The sequence below is a fragment of the Sciurus vulgaris genome, assembly GCF_902686455.1.
Source record: "Sciurus vulgaris genome assembly, chromosome: 2".
Taxonomy (NCBI): Eukaryota; Metazoa; Chordata; class Mammalia; order Rodentia; family Sciuridae; genus Sciurus; species Sciurus vulgaris.
Genome location: NC_136462.1, coordinates 83,845,763 through 83,863,888, shown reverse-complemented (window position 1 = coordinate 83,863,888; position 18,126 = coordinate 83,845,763). Strand labels below are relative to the sequence as shown.

Sequence of the window (18,126 nt, the reverse complement as noted above, 5' to 3'; positions counted from 1 at the left end):
GGGAATGATGGGAATAGGAAAGATAGTAAAATGAATCCAACATAATTTTCCTATGTTCATAGAGGAATAGACCATAGTGAAACTCCACATCATGTACAACCAGAAGAATGGGATCCTAATTAGAATAGTTATACTCCATGAATGTGTAATATGTCGAAATACACTCTATTGTCATGTTTATCTAAAAAGAACAAGTAAGAAAGAAAAGAATGACTAGGGAACATATGTAGATATAGAAAGCTCTCCAAGAAATATTGTTATGTTTTTAAAAAGCAAGGCACAGTGCATCACATAATGATACCGTATAAATGTTTAAAGTGTATTTATGTATATATGACATTTCATTAATTTTAAGATGTACACTTTATTTTCTTAGCAGATTTTTTCTTAGCATTTTTTCTTTATGCAATTATACAAATACAATTTGTAGTTATGTAACTTTATAAAATATACTCAATAATTATTTAGGTTTGATAAAATACATTATAGGCTTTCCAGACAATACAAAATAAATTATCAACAATAAAAAAAAAACTTGGTATTCTGATTTATTTCTTAGAATAATTCAAAGAATCTGCTAAGTTCTGTATTAGTACATTACAATTACGGAAGGTATTTTTCAATTTCAGTGAACCACTGTAAATTCCAATTTGGAGAATAGAAAATATATTTTTTCTTCATTTACTTTTTGGAAATGTCTTCTTTCAAAGAAAATTTGTATGCCATGTTTTTAAAAATGAAGGAAGAAGCTCTTCATAAAATTATTTGTAAGATGCTTGAACTCACACTGCCTTCTATCAAAATGCGGTTTGGCATTTCTAGTCTAGGATTTAGTGATATTCACTAATGTGACACATATTGTTGGTGGGACTTTAAATTAGTATACCTACTTTGTAAAGCAGTATGGAGATTCCTCAAAAGATTAGGAATGGAACCACCATATGATCCAGTTATCCTACTCCTTGGTCCAAAAGTACTAAAATTAACATAAGCATGAATAACAATGCTTATAGTACAATTCACAATAACCAGGTTATGGAAGGTTAGGCACCTATCAATAGATCACTAGATAAAGAAAATGTGGTATATATACACACAGTGGAGTTTTACTGAGCCATAAAGAAGAATGAAACTATGTTACTTGCTGATAAAAATGAATGGAACTGGAGAACATAACGCTTAAGTGAAATAAGTCAAACTCAGAAAATCAAGGGTCAAATGTTTTCTCTCATATGCAGAAGCTAGGAAGAAAAAGGAATAAAAAAGGGATCTCATGAAAATAGAAGGATAAGCAGTAGAGTAGAGGAAGGGAACCCAGGGGGAGGGAGGAGGAGAGGGAAAGAAGTATTAGGAAATTAAAATGACTAGTTTATGCTATTGTGCATCTACAACAATAAATCCCCCTATTGTGAATAATTATAATGCATCAATAAAAACATTTTAAAATTTCTGTGTATCATCCAACTATTCTCTGTGGTCAATGGTTCTGCTTTACAAGGTAGCACCCACAGTTAAAAACAGTTCCTTTAAAAAAATGCCAAAATTTGTTCCAGAATCAAATATAGTTCATGCAACTGTCACTTTAAATCACTAGATGAACATATCTTAAATAGCTAGATTTTATCTTACTATCCCTTCATCTGTCTTGAGTTTCAGTTTCCCCTTTGCCACAGTTTTCTGCTTTTGCCACTTTGGATATCATTCTTTTGATTGCAAGCAACTAAAAAAGAACTCAAAAAACTTAACACCAAAGAAACAAATGACCCAATCAATAAATGGGCTATGGAACAAAACTGACATTTCACAGAAGAGGAAATATAATTGATCAACAAACAACATATGAAAAAATGTTCTTCACCTCTAGCAATTAGCCAAATGCACATCAAAACTACTCTAAGATTTCATGTCACTCCAGTTGGAATGGCAATTATAAAGAATACAAGCAATAATAAGTGTTGGTGAGCATGTGGAGAAAAAGGTTCACTCCTACATTGCTGGTGGGACTGTAGATTGGTGCAATCACTATGGAAAGCAGTATGGAGATTCCTCATAAAATCTGGAATGGAGCCACCGTTTGATCTAGTTATCCCACTCCTCGGCATAATCCCACATGATTTAGAATAAGCATACTATAGAAACACAGCAACATCAATGTTCATAGCAGCTCAATTCACAATAGCTAAGCTATGGAACCAACCTAAGTGCCTTTCAACGGATGAATGGATAAAGAAAAGGTGGTACATATATACACAATGGACTCAGCCTTAAAGAAGAATGAAATTATGGCATTTGCAGGTAAATGGATGGAGCTGGAGAATATCATGCTAAGCAAAATAAGCCAAGCCCCCAAAACCAAAGGCCAAATGTTTTCTCTCATAAGCAGATGCTGATCCATAATGGGGGTGGGAGTAGGGAAGAACTTTGGATTGTACAGAGGGGAATGAGGGGAGGGGAGGGGATGTGAGGATGGTGGAGTGAGACAGACATTATTACCCTATACATATGTATGATTACACTACCAATATGACTCTACACCACGTAAGCCAGAGGAAGGAGAAGTCGTGTGCCATTTATGTACGATGTGTCAAAATCCATTCCTCTGTCATGTGTAACTAATTAAAATAAATTTTTTTAAAAACTGATTTTGGAAACCTTAAGCAAAAGGAGACATTTAATTTTATGAAATTCATGGACAATTTCATGAAATAAGAATAGAAAAGTCAAGAATAGGAGGAACAGAAAGTAGAGCCCTCCAGGGGCCTCTGTAGTAGAGTAGGTTCATCGGTCACCCCCCAATGCACCTCTCTCACTGTGATTTAATTCCATTGACTTCTAGTTAATGTAATTCTCCAACCCAAAACACTAATTTGGGAAAGAGAAGTCATGTGGCCCAGCTTGGATCAGCTCTCTATCCCTGGTTTAACTAGTCTTGATCAGGCACAGGGTAATACAGGGGACTCCATGCCTGAGAAAGGAAAGTGGATGTGAATAAGACAAAAACCCCAAATTATTGTATTTCTAAAGGAAAGCAGCCATCAGAGATATTAATCTGTTTATTTTTATTTCTCCTTATTTCCCCCCTTTGCTTGAAACCCTGACCCCCATTAAGGTAAGTATCAGAATTGGTACTTTTTGCATCAGGGGAAGTGTTTGATAAGGAAAAAAAGAGAAGTAGTCAATGGACATTTCTAGATTTTTGTCTTCCCAACTCCTAAACTTCTAGAAGAATATGAGGAAATTCTGGAAGGATATTAAAAAAGAGAAAAATTTATGGACATGAAAAGTCTTAAATATGAAATATAAATTATCTCCTGGCTTATTGAGAAATAAGGGAGGGAGGCTTGAGGACCCTAGAGAAGATAGCATGCAGGCCCTGCTTCCTTTATAAATATCTATCCCTAACCCCTCTTCTGTGTGTCTCTTCCTTCTCAGGTGTGGTTTGAGCAGAAGTTCCCTTTGCAGCCAACTTGGAGTCTTTAGCTGCTGCTCCATTTTTGCTTTGTCATTTGTCCTTTCTATAACTATGATTTTAAATTTTTGTTCTTAATAAATTGTTAGCTAAGCTCTTGAATTTAACAAATGGCGATAGAATTTGGCAGCCATGGATATGTTATAATTACAAATAAAGATGAAAAAAAATTCCCCACCCCCAAAAAAAGCCAAGCCCCAAAAGCTGAGTCTGGGAGTTGACTGTAGCCATGAGAAATATTACTTCCTGAAGACAAGTTGAGTAATGTAATGAACAAAGCCCAGGGAGTCGGGTGACCTGGATCTATTCTTAGCAGACTGTGAGTGACCTTGGGCAGATCACGTTTTGTTTCCCCTCTCAATACTTCCCATGTACAAGAAAAAAATATTGTCACCTAACGAGAAAATAATTTAGGTACCAGAATTATACCCAAGATATAAGATGCAAGATATTGATGTTTAAGAAAGCATTGTTTACTTTTGAAAAAATCAATATGCTCATTTTCCCTAAGATCCTGCAGCTTTTTGGAATTTTAGTTCTTCATATAATCATAAAAATTAACTTATGTTTTCAGAGCTTAAAATTAGGACCAGCTTAAGGCAAATCAGAAAGGGACTTTAACACAAGGACAATGCCCTCTGTTATGTGTGATGTGTTCTAATCACATTTACATGGGGGTTGGATAGGTAGGAAAGAGGGGAACCAAAAGCCCTGCCAATTTCCTATAGGTAAAAGGTAGAAGATGCTACAAAAGAATGAAAATAAATGGAGACAAGGACACTAGCGAATGAGAACAGGCCTGATGCCAATTTTGTAGATGAATTCCATTTTCTGCAGATCTGTGGGCTTTAAAAAAAAATATTTGCAAAGCTTTCCAAATATAAGCTAGGCTTAGAAATTTTCTAAAGTAGATGCCTTCATCTAAAAGGAGAAAGGATGACCATTTTAATGCTTAAATAAAAGCAATCCCTGCTTTTCACTATATTCACACCCACAATACTGCACTATATTTATCATTTATCCTGCTTTGAAAGATTAAAAATACAATTTAAAGCCAGGAATCTTCTCTGTGGCTTACTAGGGCACAGACAGAAAGTAGTATGCAAACCCATCAGGTAAATACTACCCAGATTCCATTTAGAGCTATACCCTTGAGCAAACACATTAGCCTCTCTGAGTTCTGACTTCCTCATCTACCAGAGAGGTAGAGCACTATTTGCCTACTGCACAAGAGCTATGAGCCATGTAAGTAACCTAAGGAAGGAGCTTAACACTTATTAAGCCCAGGATGGATAAAAGGGAACACACAATTTACCCTCACTGCCCTTAGAGTAGATTTTGAGGACATTTTTCTCAGATTAGAGAACATCAACAAGTTACATGGACTCTGGTGTAATGGTGAGAAATCAGCTTTATTAGGATGCACAAGGCTAACACCACAAGGATGTGCTTCCAGTTAGTGATCAGGTCAGAGTAGCAAGGCACCCTTTGGAAGCAGTGGCAAACATTTCATTTACTGCCTCCTGGGGACTGAACATATTTAAACACAATATTTGCCAAGTTGTAATTCAATAGACAATTAAACACATGACAGAAATAATTCCAAAATAGTTTCTCCATCCTAGCTCAGCAATCTCATAACATCAAAGAGCAGAAACCCTGCTCTGTAGTACTTAGAGAAACTGAGACCCTGGAAAGAGTTCTTGGGACTCTGAAGAGGAGCTCTTGGGGAGCAAGAGACAGTTCCATGACCATGTATGTGCTGCTCAGAAGCACATGTGGGCTCTGTCTCATCCACAGATGATGAGATTCATTCAACCAATGTAACTTCATTTGTGCAAATACCAAGGTTTGCGGAACTTTGCAGTTCCCCAGCATTACCACAGTGGGTAGATCACTGGGGAGGCAGGTTCTCCTTCTCTTTCAAACACCTGTATTTTTCTTTCCATGTTTCACACAGTATATCATGGGAAAAAGCATCTGAACCTGGATGAGTATGGACAGACTTATATGGATAAAAATGGGACAACCATGGGCTACAGGTATGTTTAACAATAGTACTGCTCTCTTTGATGGATTTTAAAAGTATCAGTCTTCCGGTCACTCAGGTGCTTCTTTCACAAAAGCATGCACTAGAGCATTCTTATCTAACATGAAAAGCGTAGGCCCTCAGAGTAGCCACATAATGTTGTTCCTTATCCTGCTTTTATCTCCCCTCCCAGTCAACCTTTTAGCAGTGTCTGCTGCTTCTCAATTAATGTCCATATCCTGATGGCCAAGACAAATGCTAATAAATCCTGCCTATCTTCAAAATATTTCTCCTAATATCTTGTCACTTGGGATACCAAAAGAAAAAGGGTTTAATTTGGAGGGTGTTGATCTTTAATAATGATCTATATAACACTTTAGAAAGGAGAAATAGGCATAGTCTTAAAAAGAAGAAACACAAATGAGGTCTATTTTGATTATGGTAAGGCAATAAAAGATATCAGTTTTTAAAAAAGAATAACTTAGCTAGAAACCTGCTTCCTGCAGAGATTTTCAGAGGTCTTGGTCATTTCAGTAAAGTGGTAGGATAAGGAGGTCCAAAGGAGGACCAGCGTCTTCCTTCTCCCCACATTCACACATCATTAAGGCAGTATATGTTCGATGCCTAGAGAAGGACAGAAATCTGGACTACTCTGAGACATTTTTATACTCTTAGCCAGAGGACTCTAAAATTCTAAATAACAGGGAAAGATTCATTCCCCAGATCCTTGTTTCACACGTTGACAAAGGTAAGATTTGTAGCTTTCTTTACATCTTCCCACTATAGTAATTATTATTTTACAGGGCAATCAGATAACTGCTTTGTCAGCACCTTAACACACACACTAAACATAGGGATGTTTCAGTTCCTTCATAAGGCCAGCCTGTTGGTGCAAGCTTATATTTGCTGTACAAGGATACAATTCCCATGGTTTAGCATCTCTGCAAGATCAAGCAAATCAGATTAACAGCTATAACTTTGTCAACACACAGGTTGGGACCTGCTGAGAATTAAGCTGATTTTTAATAGAGACTATGTAAATCTAAAAATAATGGCTACTCTAAAAGACTAGACCCCAACAACAGATTATGAGTAACCCCCAAACATGATCCAACTACCAATAGTGGACTCACTGCATGTTACTAAATATGGCTGATGAAATTTCACACTTACGCAAAATTTTGATTTAAAAACTCATTAAAGGTAAGGTCATCTGAAACACTATAGCCTGGGATGAGACCAATAAACCAAAAGCTTTAAGATAAAACTAGACTTTGAGCATGGTATATGTGGTAAGAGAGGTGGGTTTCTCCACCCTCTATCAAGGGCATTTAGCATCATCACATCAAAATCCAGTCTCTTCTCACTCCCTTTCCTTTGGGGATAGCTCCACCAATTATATATCTGCATATGGAGGAATACCAGGTTATGAAACCCACTGTCAGACAATTATAGAGCCTACTGAACCCCATTCCCTTGGTCAAAGCATTTAGTCTATACAGATTACACTCATGACCATGGTCTCAACAATCAGATTTCTTTTCTGGGATTTTTTCACTTTGGAGATGGAGGAGAAAGGAGCTGTCCTTGGGTAACAAACTAAAAGGATGTGAATCTAGGGCTTATGAAGGTGATAAGAAGACAGGGTCTGTGATAGAAAAGAATAAGGCCAACACAGGGAAAGAAGAGCAGAACTAAAAGAAAGAACAAACAAAATATCAAGAGACAAAGAGACAGAAAACAAACCAGCAATATTGAAAGTTTCTGAATCTCAAAACCCAGCTGTGTGTAGACCGGTTTGGAAAATCAGACATTTGAATCTCCTTGTATTCAGTTATGTGAACCAAAAATGCTCATTTTTGCATAAGATTTTTTTCTGCTGAATTTCTACCTTATACACCAGAAAGGATCCTAACTAATTCAACTGACAAAATACTCTAAATTTCAAAGACTCCCTCACAAGTGGATAGAACTATTAATCTCCCTTTCAGAATGAGAGAGTTGATCCACAGAGATGTTCAGTGATTGCTTTCTGTTTTCTAAATGAATAGGGAGAAATATATTAGAGAAGAAAAATACTGTAAAACATAAATGCTTCCATGCTGGCAAGTTAAGAGTTTCTTTAATTCCCAAGAACATTTGAAGAAAAGCAGTTTGGCTTCCTCTGGGTAGAAGCCAATGCATTCACTAATGATTCCATAAAAAGCACAATTAACCAAATCAGTGCACTGAGCATCCAGTGAGAAAACAACAGCTTAAGATAGGCCCAGAGACCCAGAAACCATCACTAAAGCTACATCTTTAATGCATCTTAACTGAGACCTTGCTAAGTACTCATACTGGTGAGAGAAATATGTCCTAACACGTGTGACTGCAGTCAGTGCCACCCTTCTAAGATGTAGTTCTTTTAGGAATCTGAAGACTACCTTCCCCCATTAGTATCAGCTCCAAGACCTAAAAGGGATGGTAAAGGCAGTAGGAAAGAATGCACACTTTTAAGGTCTTTTTTGTCCTTGTTGGTTAATATCATTAATGGCAGTTAATGTTAATTCTCCACTTATTATTTGCCAGTAATTACTAAGCATTTTACCTATATTATTTTCTTTAATTCTTACAATTTCTATGAAGCAAGTAATATTGTTCCCATTTTATAGATAAGAAAAAAGCTCAAGAGCCAAAATCACTTAGCTAGTAAATGACTGGTCCAGAATTTCAAACTACGTCTGATAGGTTTATGAACTTAGCCATTATGATACACTGCCTCTTGATCATAATCCATTGTATTCCTCCAGTGATGCCACTATTTCTTAGTTACTACAGTATCTCTAAAGACATTTTACTTATTGGTTCTGCTACTAGATTATAACACAGTTGAGAGAAAAGAGAATAATGTTTATATATCTCTGATCAAGGAGACTTGGGACTTACAGAATACTATTAAGACACTATCTTCTATAGTGAGAGTTAATCTATTATGCAATTTTCAACTTCACAGTTTTCTTCTTGAAAAAGGGTTAATAAGCCTGAGACCCAAGAGATCTTGCAGTAAGCCCTGGAAACAACTGAGCAAGGACTGTTAAATCTCAGTGATGTGCCTATGAGACGCTATTTGTAGGAAAGGGAACCTAATTTTCCCTTTCAGGAACTCGGATCTTCCAAAGTGGAATAGCACTTGATGAGACATACTGCATATGTAAACATGGACAATAAATATGCTTCAGTAAAACTAGAGCCCCTCGGAGATAAAGTTAGATGCTCTACTGCTTGACCTGGTCCTCTTAATGGTGTCTGCACTCATCTCTCCATGACTGAAATACTCAAATTGCATAGGTCTATAGATAGGTCCAAGACTCTGTGTTCAGCCCATCAGGAGTGTGTGAATGCCGATGGCAAACTCTTCAGGAGTCAGCAAGATGAAATGTGAATGATTAAAACACAAGTTTTTCTTTGGTAATCTTAACTGCAAATAGGGATAAGGAAACTCACCCCCACCCCACCCACACTCTTCTCCAACTACTTGTCCTTGAGTTCAGTGAGGGTTTGGCTGTGGCTTCACAGGGTAATGGCTTTGCCTGCTATTTGGGCGGGGGGGGGGGGGGGGGGGGGGGGGAGAGAAAGGGGTCCAGCACTTACATGCCTGAACAGAGGCTGCCTTTACAGAATCTGAAGAGCTCTGATGAAGGAGAGGGAAGCTGTTGATGGTCGTGGTGGTGATGATGATGATGATGATGATGATGATAAGGAAGATGATGAAAATGACGAAAACCTATAAATATGAGCACAAAGCAGCAACAGATATCCTTCTGGTCATTGCCAATCATAATCACCAAAACGTTTTCGTTCTCAGTCCAACCCCACTGCGGTGCTCAACCTCCAGGCTAAAAACACTTCTAGCTTCAAAATAAAGCGCTGCATCCTTCCCTCCCCCGTCTTCCAACCCTTCCATCTTTCCTATGCCAAGCCAGGAATGAGACTGCACTAGTGGGTCAGGAACTAGGACCCGAGAGTTAACAACAGGAGTTCTGTAGTGAGGAGCTTTGGGGTGACCCTGGGGGTGCCTACCAAGACTCTTCCGAGTAGCTTGGTTGGGGAAGCTCGAGAAACCAACGCAGAAGGAGAGGGAGATAAGGTATGGGTTATAACAGATTTGACCAGAGACCTGAGACCGGGGGAGGTGGAGCTTTTGGTCGGGAAGAAGAGGTGGGGCAGACGGTCAGGAAGAAGACAGGCTTTCTTTACCTGACCAGGTGCAATAGCCGTAGCGGCTGCAGCGAGGATGCTGCGCTCCAGTCCAGAGCCAGAGCTGGAAGCGGCTGCTGCGCTGTCCCGCGCCGATGCCCCGCCCCCAACCTGAAGCCCCGCCTTCCTAGCACGCGCCCGCCGGACCGGCTGTTTGGGGGAGGTGAGCAGTGGACTGATTGGCAGAGATTGCGACCAATGGAAACGTGCAGCGGCTCCTGGAGCCGGCGGACGGAGAGGTGGGGCGGGAGGCGATGGCGCCCAGTCAATAGAGGAGCCGCTAGGCCTGGTTGGGGGCTCAGAGCTGTCATCCTCCAGGCTGCTGGGTTGGAGGCAGTGGTCGTTAGGTTAGGTCTAATGTGAACAGCCAGGGCAACAACCAATCTCTGGCGCCATCCCCAGTTGCCTGTTGGCGGGCGCCTCTCAGGGCCCATTCTCTGGCTCTGGATGGTTCAAAGTAATAGGAGTCCGGAACGCCAACCATCTCAAAGGTTCCCTCACCTCCGAGGCCAGCAAGGACGTGCGGTTCCAGAGGTCTGCGCAGCGCCCTCTGCTCCTGCACGCTCAGCCCAACCATTCTCCATCCTAACTGCTCAAACTAACAAAGGAGGAAAACTCACGAAATAGAATCCACACGTAAACACAAACCCTTATATAAACTGCCCCCCGCCTTCGCGCGCGCACACGCACCATCTCCTGCCCACCCTCCCAGCCCTCTCCAAATAGTTCTTAAGTCAAATCTGCTGGATGGGGGGTAAATTGGTTTGACTACTGTGAGTTAAAAGCTTACTAGAAAAATGATCAAAGACCTTTAGAGATCAGGGAAAGAAAGACTGAGTACGGATGTCAAGTGGCCTGGGCCTCACAAAGGAGCTTACCTGCTCGTGTGAAAACTGCAGAATTAAAGATCTCGTTACCACTATTTCCGTGCGGGTGATTCAGTACAGACCTTGATACTAAGGCACGCTGTTTTGCCCCAAATAAGTGTCTAACCATTAATGATTATGGTTTAAACCTGCAAGCCTTTCATAAGAGGATTTGGGTCTCTAATGACTTTGAGATTTGGCGTGATTTGGAACTTTTTTGCAAGTAGGTGAGAAAGGGCATTGCCTTCGATCTACTCCCTTATGAATGTATAATATATCATCATTCTGATACTTAAAAACAATTCTATCCTGAATAGATTGTTTCAAATAATAAATACATGTGAAAAAAAATTGAGAAGTTATTTTAAAATGATTTTTCCCTCTGGTTTTATTCTATAAATAATAGTTTGTGAGAACTCTGATTTATTCTTACTTATTAAAATATTAGATAAATGCTGATAGGCACTATAGATACATTATCTCCTTAAATCTTCACATCTGCCCTGTTTAAATTCCATTTATAGATAAGGAAACTGAGGCTCTCAGGGGTCTCTCTGGGTCACTTAAATAGGATCAGAGGCCATCCTAGGTCAATACTTTTGTTTAAAACTCATCATCAATTAGGGGGGAAACATTAACATAATTCTTATTCCTTTGAAACTTTTTATTTTTACCTGAAAAACTGTCCTGAATGGACCCAGTTCCCACTGACATGCATTCTTGAAACTGTAGCTCCAGAATCACCTCCGAGAGTGAAATGATGCCTCTGAAATATGTTGGGAGCAAGGTCAAGTCAGATTTGCTCATAGAAAGGAACTGTGATTTGATATTGATTTTTAAAAAATAAATTTTTTCCAGGGCTTTGGCCAGACTAGGTTTTAATTGATGTTTTAAAATACACAAACAAAAACATACCATAGTCAAGAGAACTTAGTCCTATAAAGGAAAAAGAGGTTAATAATAACCTAAAGTCTTATTCTAGCATTGTTTCAACAACTTTTTAAAGAAATTCCTAAATCCTGTTCTGACCTTTGCTCAAACCATGAAATATTATACTTGATCTAAGCTTGATGGGGAGAAGGTTGGGAAATGGTGTGTCAGTCACTTTCCATCACTGCAACAAAATACCTAATACGATCAACTTAAAAGATGGAAAAGATTATATTGCTTCATAGTTCCAGAGGTTTCATGGTCACTTGACCTTATTATTTTGGATCTATAGTGAGGCAGTCTATCATGGCAGAAGCCCACAATGGAGGAGGCTGCTCACATTATTCATGGTGACCAGAACTGAAAGAGAGAGACAGGGAGGGGCTGAGGTCCAATCCACTCTTCAAAGACACATTCCCCCATAGTTTCACTCATTCATAACTTCCTTTCATTAAGTCTAACTTCCTAAAGGTTACACCACCTCTCAGTAGTGCCACAGGTTGGGGACCAAGGCTTCAACACATGGGTTATGGGGGATATTCCATACCCAAACTGTAGTAGGTGGTTTAAAGAGAAAGTAGAAAAGCATTTTCTTAAAGAGCCTATCAGTAAAGACAAAATATAAACAAGTTAAAGGTTGCAGACCAATACAAAGGTATACACTAATTAACAAGTTAGTCATTACAGATTTTCATGTACTCCTTTAATAAATAGTTATTACATACCTTAGGTATTTTAGATGCTACACTATAATCTGGTGATACCCAGTTTAATAAAACACATTTCCTTACTTCTAGCTGAGGACACTCAGTCTGAACCAGACTTGATGGAGTCATTTTACCAACATAGTCACTGGTCTTTACAACCATCCAGCGGAGTATTAGCCCCAATTCACAGCTAAGAAAACTAAGACTAAATAGGACAATAACTCACTTGAGGCTGCACATTTAACAGAAAGAGAGGGGAAAAGAGAAAAGGGAATGCCAGGGAGGGGAACACCTGCAACATACAGTTTCACTTGTGTTCCTATCATGTCCAACAGCGAACAACACTAGTGCCCACAGATCACTAATGGTTTAACTTCCCTCAAAAGATTAAACCACCTCTTTCCTATGAGAAAAGGAGAAAGAGAAGTTTAAGCCAGGCTTTAGACTTGGGAATATCCTATAATATTGTTGAAGCTTCCCAGTCCTACGACTGTGATCTACAGTAAATGGAAGCCACAGATGTCATAGTTCAACCAATAAGGTCTTATTTCTCAAGAACAAGGTGAATAGATTCCTCTACCATTAAGTCCAGCTCAATCACCACTTGCTTCATGAAGCCTTACCTCACTTCCTGTCAGAATTAATTTCCAGTTCAGTTCTTCTGCAGTGTGTTGTTAGTATGTCTCTCTTCTCATCATCTTCACTAAGGACTGCAGACATATTTGTCTCTTCAGCTTTTAAAGCAACTTGAGGGAAGGGATGATCTATAGTTTATCTTTTCATTCCCCACAACACCTTACATATAATAGGTGATCTACTTTCCATAGGTGAATTGCTGTCCTCTGGTGGTGAGTGGGTGACTTAAAGGCAATTAAAATCGGAAGAGGTAATCAACAAAGAAAGCAGAGAGAAAGAAAATGCAGAGAAAAGAACACAAATATTGTGGTAGTTCTACTTGAGAGGACTCCAATTCCAGGAGGAGAAAAAAGAGATGGGAAGTGACAGGTGACATCATCTGTGGCCTCAGAGTCCCACCTTCCCATTATGTGACCAATCAAGAGTGAATAATTTCTTCCCTCCAAGAACTGCTGTCAGGGAAGGGAACTCTGCAAAATTGGTATATGTATATCAGAGAGACTAGGCTCTGGCAGTGAATATTGGGAGGGGAAAAAGGAGCAGCAACAGGAAAGGCATCCCAGGGAGCTCTCCCAGGAGAAGAGACTTGCTATCTCCTGGGGAAGGCCATGCTCTGGCAGGAATAACAGCACAACAAATAATTCTAGAAAGGACCTCACATTTCATCTTACTAACTAGTTACGTGTTCTAGACCACCAGTCTAGACATGTTTTTTCATCTGTCACTAACTGGGAATGACAAAGTTATCCCAAAGCACCTGCCACAGGACCACTAATGCTAATGCTCTTCTTTGTTTCAAGTTAAATTTATGCATACAACATTCTTCAAGATGGATTTTGCATTTATTTCAATTCCAAGACAACCTATCTATGAGAGGGGAAGGCCACACATGGGAAACATTAAACATGAAACCAATGATCACATCCCTCTGAAATGTAGGACACTGGAAACAAACCTAATCTCCAAGATGTTTCTACCTCATTTGCCCTCAGCTGGATAATCGGCTTTTCATCTCAACACCAGATAAGTGCAACTTGCCTGCTGCTGCCATCCTAATATAGATGCTGTTCTGTGTATCAGTAGTCCCTCAACATCCCCAGATTCCTTGAAAGTGACATCAAAATGCTGGGCTCTGCAACATATCTAAGGATCTCAGACACAGAAAAACAAGGCTTTATGCTATAATACAGTCACTGAAGGTGGAGCCTCAGAAAAGATAGACTATGGGAAAGTCATAACTTGAATAACAATTGCAAATACTTATTTGGACCATCAGAATGACACCTTTTGCATTGAGAGAGCTCCTTCTCTTCTGATGCATCATCTATGTTTATTTATTCCCAGCTCATTCTGAAGCGGATTTGAAATGACAAATTATCCATGTAACATTGTGAAGTGTAGGTGAATATTGTGGAGGCTGGTAAAATGTTTGCAGACTGACAAGATTTTTTTTAACTTGCCTACAGAAGTCTTAAAAATATCTTAAATGCCACCTGAAGCACCATATGGAGAAATTACTCTCACTTAGCTCCAAACATGATTGCATTTATGCTGTCATTTTGTACAAAGAAAGCAAGAACTTGAATCTCAAGCTGAAACCATGAAGTTGCTTGTATTAATTCCCTAAAAAAGCTCAGGTTTGACTCGATAGGAAAAGTCTTCATGATTATAATTGTGTTGAATACAGGGGTGAAGTGTGAAAGATTCTTGCCAATCCTCAGTCACAACAACAGGACTTGTATCCAGTAAAATCCTACTGACTTGTTATTTGCTGGCAAGACAGGTTCAGTGTGTCTTTGTCAAAGGGTTATTTCTGAGTCACAAAAGCCACTATGCTGAACACCTGAGGGCAGGAGAGAGATAACAGCAGGCTCCCAGGCTACTTGTTTTGTGGTGAACAACCCAAAGGTGATGGGCAGAGAATATTCCCAGCTGGGGCAGAATTCCAGACAATGCAGCATAATCATGTCCCATGGCATAAATGAGCCTAGAACAGTAGCAGTCAGAGGAATCAGAGCCAAAAGCAGCAGGCTCTGCAAAGAACAGCTGCAGCCTCAAACTGAAAGGAAAAATATTTTTAAATGATTTTTTTATTATAAAAGTATCACATGATCATTGTAATTTGGAAAATACAAGAAAGCATAAAGAAAAAAGAATAGAAATTTATGATAATTCCACCATTTATTTATTTAATCAGCAAGTGTTTCCTGAATAGCAGGTCTTTTCCAGGCACTAGAGATAAAAAGGTTAGCATTCACCTGTTGTGTTTGAACTTGTACCACGTGAGAGGAGACAGAAGTGAATAACATAATCACACAAAGGGGAAGATCATCACTTCCCAGGCCAAGTACCAAAGGAAATGAATTCAGTTTCTAAAAGTGGAACACAAGGAAATCTACCCAGACTCCAGCGCATATGGGAAGAGTGGTCTGAGCAGGCTTCCTGAGGAGGTGACCCTTAAACTGAGGTCTAAGGAACTATTAAGTCATAAAGAGGATGGAGAGCCATCCAGGCAGAAGGAATGACATACATGAAGCTCCGTGGCAGGAGGAAGCATGAAATGTATTGAAGAACTGAGAGAAGCCAGTGCCCATTAACCTTACAGCAGAAAGAAGAGGATGGGACATGTTCAGAAGGTTGGCAGAGCCAGACCAAACAGGGAATCATGGACTATCATGTAAGTCCTTCGGACATTTTATTTTTGTGTATATAGTATATATAAATAATATATGTCTATATAATGTACACGTGCATGTATTTTTGTGTGTGTAATATTTTCCATAAATTATGAGGTTTCCCCTCATCAATTTATATTCTTGTACTATCAGAATGTCAATTTCACTTCATTCCCAACCACACTCAGTATCTTTTTTAATTTTAACATTTGGTAAGCAAAAATGATACCATTTAATCTCACTTAACAATGAGTAAATATTTATTATCCATTGTTTTTTCATTTGTTTCATAGACAGCAGGACTTCCCACCTACCTCCATTTAAATATGCACAATATTGCTCACATGAGCTATAGGCAGCTGGAATAGCCCCACTGTTAGAGGTAGAGTGCAAAGATATGATGGTTTAGCTATGTAATGTTTCCTCATTCCTTGTCCCTGAATGAAGGCATTAAAGCGTGAAAGTAATCCATCAATCTAGTGTCAGCCATTAGTCAGCTCAAATTAACACATGAGATTTATTTTCTCCTGATCATTTACATAAGACAGCACTGAGGGACAGAGAAAATCTACTAAGATCTGCTGAGAAGAGAGAAAAAGAACTGGTCCAGGTTTCAGAGGACATGGATCAATCCTAAAGAGGTAAGGAGCTACAAGACCCAAACCAGGGAAACTTGAGGGGGCTTTATGTGGAGAAGAAAGGGACAACCAACAGGAGGATGGAGTAGCAGAGAGCAGCAGTTTGAACACAAGCTTAACGACTTCACCACTCTGCCAAGGGAGAACTGGGTTCATTTGCATTCAACATGCAAAAACTCACAGGTCTCCTATCTATTCATAAGTCCCTTCTGCACAAACAGATTTTGATCTCAGAAAATCAGGACTTTGATTGAGGGTGTGTGCAAGATCGTGGAAGCTTGTTATATTTATAGTTTCTCCTGGGTCTAAAATCACACATCGGACCTGGCACAAGGCATACCCATGGGATAGACTGGGGAGGTTGGAGGAGGCAGGTTTATCTGCTTTCATCCACTGGGACACCAGAATCTCTTTTTTGTGGGGAGGGTACCAGGGATTGAACTCGGGGTACTTAACCACTGAATCAAATCCCCAGTCCTTTTTTGTGTTTTACTTAAAAACAGGGTATCACTGAGTTGCTTAGGGCTTCACTAAGTTTCTGAGGCTGGCTTTGAACTCGTGATCCTCCTACCTCAGCCTCTCCAGTCACTGGGATTATAGGGGTGCGCCAGAATCTTGAGAGAAGTGGTCAGAAGGACTTAGTCCAGAGAACTTGCTGTGACAACACTGGAGTAGTTTTTTAACCTAACTTTATGACACTAAATTCAGAAAGATTGAAAGTACACCAACATTGAGTTCAACATATGTTTCATTATATAATCTATATCCTACAAACTACAAATGTAATAAGGTGTGTTTCCTATATAAATTTACAGCTCCAGCTCACTAAGGAGTCTGGCAGAGCTAGCACGTGTTCTTTCTTGTGCTCTCATTCTGTTGACGACCTCAGGTTGAGTCTCAGTTCCATATTGCACTGGCACATCCAACTCTGCTTCATGGATGCCTGCCCTGTGCAGTCACTCAAGGCCCTAAGTGTAGAAGGGCCCCACAATTTGGGTAATGCTCTGTCATGGTTATCTTGAAATGCTTAATAATTTTTGGACAAAGGAGCTTGCATTTTCATCTTGCATGGGGCTCCACAAATTTTGTAGCCAGTCATATTCATATCCTGTTACCAAGAGTCTTATTTTCTGATACTGAAATATTTTAGAGAATTCAGAGTATATACTGTGCTTAGGAGAAGAATGTCTGAAATAAGATAAAGAATTCACATCACAGTTCTGTCTTATCCTAATAGTGTGATTTTTGAGATATGAGATGTCTCTAAACCTCAATTTCCTCCTCTGTGCCCAAATCACAGTTTAAAAGAAAAAGTTTTCTTTTAAAAATAATTATAATGTGGCAAAGAACTTCTCTCTCTGTATGTGGCACAAACCATGAAAATACCTAAGTAAGTGATTATACACATTTTACTTTTATCATATGTATTTATCTCACTACTTAATGAAAATTTTGCTTCCCTACAACATAATCAGCAAAATATTTACCACTAATTACCACAGTAGAAGTTCGTCTGATTACATGATCCTTTGAACCTCCATTCTTCTTTCTCCTTAACCTGCACATTTTGTTGTTTGGTCAGTAACTGCTGAGATCACTCCCCATTGTGTCCCGCCCATTTAGCATTTTGCATTTTCTTTGTGTCCATGTGAGGGTTGTTTTTAATTCTGCAACTTTAGAAAAAAAAAAAAAACTCATTAATTTTGATCTAAATATAGATTCTGATTTCTTAACCCTTCACACCTTCACTGGCTTCACTGCTGTCCTATGACAATTCCTACGTGACATCATCAAGCATCGGTCCTACCCACAGCAATGCAGCAGCATTATGTGTTGTTATGGTTTAGATATGAGATGTCCCCCAAAAGTTCATGTGTGAGACAATGCAAGAAACTTTAGAGGTGAAATGATTGGGTTATGAGAGTTTTAGGGATTAA

The 18,126-nt window shown here is 39.2% G+C and overlaps 1 protein-coding gene across 3 annotated transcripts in view; it reads right to left on the bottom strand.

The window, feature by feature from the left end:
* The window catches only part of FMN1 (formin 1), a 390,151-nt gene extending 380,311 nt beyond the window's left edge, over window positions 1–9,840 (bottom strand). For all 3 annotated transcript variants that reach the window (XR_013761711.1, XM_079126348.1, XM_079126351.1), the window contains exons 1-2: window positions 9,738–9,840; window positions 9,132–9,264 (exon numbers count right to left, since the gene is read on the bottom strand). The gene's annotated coding sequence lies outside the window, so the exon portion shown is untranslated. The remainder of the gene's footprint in view (window positions 1–9,131; window positions 9,265–9,737) is intronic.
* Between the last annotated feature and the right edge of the window lie 8,286 nt (window positions 9,841–18,126).